A 3,355-nucleotide genomic window follows, 5' to 3' on the forward strand; every position below is an offset into this window, starting at 1 on the left:
CGAATTGCTGACACCAAGTCTGTCACCGCCGATTGATTGCATTTTGAAGGAATATGACTGGATTACGGAAAAATGCACACATGTTAAGTTCTTGGATACCTTCATCGCCAATGTGGACTTACTGCAGAGCCAGGCAAAAGAGTAGACTTTCTCGCAAAATACGTGAAACAGTCGATGTTTGATACGAAGCGAAGCCACCCCAAACCATGCAGGTAAGACGGCTTCTCGGTCCCGCTACGCATGACACCAGACCAGTGTTGTTGCTTTGAGTTTGACTAACAAACTCGAAACTGTCATTTAAAACATGAGCCAAATGTGTATTGATTGTGTGATTAGTCTATGTGACAGGGCTTCTATTATCTGTGCTCCCTAGCTTCTGTCAGTTCCCACACCGACACTGTGACAGACTCTCACGAACAGTCGTCTGCTTCGATACAAGGGAGGGTACTCGTTTTTTTGTTTTGGTTTGTAGCCATGGGCATTGTGATAGTGTTCGACTGTTCAAACTAGTGTTATGCACGGGTTAATAAAACTGCGGATAGAACTCTTTGGCAGCAAAACAATTAAGAGTGTATTACAATCTATTTGTTTGGCGCAAGGTCAAAGGTCGGGAGGAAAGTAGTTCTTTGCCCAAATCGGAATCTGCACTATCATATATTTTTTGGAGTCCATGATGTATTTATTGAGCTATAAAAATGCAACATATATACCCATACTGGATTAACAGAGACAAAGAAGGGAGGTCATGGGATATGCTTTTTTATATTGATAAGAAACAGACTACGTACAGGCTTACCCAGTATTAACTAAAGGTTATTTATTTAAATATTAACTAAAGGGTATGGAAACTATTGTTTTAAACGTTTTATTTATTTAACCCAGACGCCTCTTCTGAAGTACCTACTTTGATTCACAGGCACAGGGAGGAGAAATATCTGCCTTTAGGTGGAGGTTAAGTCAACTAATACTTACGAAAGTCACAGTGTTCAGTTGCTCCGTGCATCTTTGTTTCTTGACCAGTATTCTATTGTGGTATCGATGTGTTGCTAAAACTCTGCGTTTCTCTTTGATATCAGGCTCACTGTGTATAATTGGATCAAACACATAGTAGTCGCTGATGAATGAAGTCATTCGGTGTTTTTTCGATTAAGGTACATACAGTGACTAATTGGAACCAGGCAGAGAGGAGGGTATTGCCACAACAGTTTGTCTAAGTTCTCATGTACCCGTCTGTGTATGTTAGTTTGTTTTTATCTGCTAGAGGAAGTATATATCAAACAGAATATTAATTATGGCCGCCCTTTGCATTTCATATTTTCCAAGGTATCTACTTCCTCAAGAAGATAATTTAAACCAAACATACATAGACGGGTACATAAGGATGTAGACCATCAGTTGCGGTGATACTATCCTCACTGCAAGGTTCCAAGTTGTCGCTGTATGTACCGTAATCGGACAAAAAAGACTTACTTTTTCATTAACGATTATCACGTGTTTGGTCCAGTTAAACACAGTGCATGAGCCTTATATATATATATAAGTGCAAAGTCTTAGGAACACAACGGTACCAACATCAAGAGTACTGTTTAAAAAACAAAGACGCACAAATCAATTAAAAACTGTGACTTTCGTGCGCATTAGTAATTAACCTTCCCCTTGAGCAGGCTACTATGAACTGAAGCGAATCGCGCATATAGGCCACTTCCTCAGAGAAGAAGCAAACACAGTTCTAGTGACATCCTGCATCCTCTCAAGAATAGACTATTGTAATTCCCTCCTTTCTGGTGTCCCAGTTTCAATGATTCAACCCCTACAAACTCTCCAGAACTCTGCAGCTCGTCTCGTCTGTAAAGCGGGTCGTACACAACACCGCATACCGCTGCAGTTCGGTTTGCACTGGCTGCCTGTGGCTCTTTGAATCAAGAACAAAACCTGCTGTCTCTAGTGATTACAAACTCTGCCCCCCTCTACCAACTACTACAAGTGTACTCACCGTCTCGCACACTATGCTCGTCTCAAGATAGTCGGCGCATCAAAGTTGTCCCGTACAAACGAAAGCAACATGGTTTCCGCAGTTTTTCTCACTTTGGTCCCATCATCTGGATTGAAGTGCCCTATACAGTCAGTCGCTCCCCTCTTTCAAAACCAACCTCAAGACAAACCTCTTCAAACAACATTTCGTCGCCGATTATCTCTGTCCCAAACATTATTCTCTTTGAGTACTTAACTGACCTGGTGTGTGTGTGTGTGTGTGTGTGTGTGTGTTTGTGTGTGTGTGTGTGTGTATGTATGTGTGTGTGTGTGTATGTGTGGGTGTGTGTGTGCGTGTGTGTGTGTGTATGTGTGTGTGTTTGTACATGTGTGCTTGTTGTGAGCATTTGTCTGTTGTATGTGTTTGTTTGCGTGTTTTGATTGTGCACTGTGCTGCGCTGCGAAAAAAATTGATTATTGGTATTTTATGCAAGCATGTAAATGTGCTCTTTGGTGAGTATTTTCCTTTTCATCTGAGATGAATTGTATTTGTTGTATATATCGTGTTGTGTTTTTGATTGAACTTGTAAAGCGCTTCGAGCTGTGGAGAAGCGCTATATAAATGTCCATTATTATTATTGTTATTATTATTATTATTATTATTATTATTATTATTATTATTATTTGAGATTAAGCTGTACAAAGACTGTTATTTGCATCCTTTGTTTCCAGGTTCAACGAATATCGAGCTTCTTGAAGCACTCGATGCCTTGGATTCATGTAGGTAGTTTGTTTTTCTTGAACACTAATTTGTAAATGCTATCTAAACAACGAAGTGACTGTGGTAAGATGAACAAAGTTAAAAAACAAAGGAATACTGTACTCACCAATACAAGAACGGGACAAGACGGTACGAATTTTCGCTTATGGAAGCTTCATCAGGAAAAACAAGAACACAAAATACAACAAAAAGCAGACGCAACACGGAACGAACAAGGTTTGAAAGAAAAGGGGAAACACGCAAAAAAGGGAAGGAACTCTAGGAACAGAAATGAATGAAAGGGGAGAGAAGTGGTTGGATGATGTCATGAGCACAGGCATATTAATAGACTAAAAGTGATACACATTCATAAAAGAGGGGGGGGGGGGTGGGGACAGAGGAAAAAAATAAATAAAAATAAATAAATAAATAAATAAATAAAAAGAAAAGAAAAGGGGGAGGGGGGGAAAAACAAACGTACGCACGCACACGCACACATACACACACAACCAAACACATGAAATCACACATAAACACACACACACACACATTCACACACAAACACACACACACACACACGTACTGTAAATCCACAGTATGTTTGGGGAATACAAGTACATCACA

The sequence above is a fragment of the Littorina saxatilis genome, unplaced genomic scaffold (genome assembly GCF_037325665.1).
Source record: "Littorina saxatilis isolate snail1 unplaced genomic scaffold, US_GU_Lsax_2.0 scaffold_173, whole genome shotgun sequence".
In the NCBI taxonomy this organism is placed as follows: Eukaryota; Metazoa; Mollusca; class Gastropoda; order Littorinimorpha; family Littorinidae; genus Littorina; species Littorina saxatilis.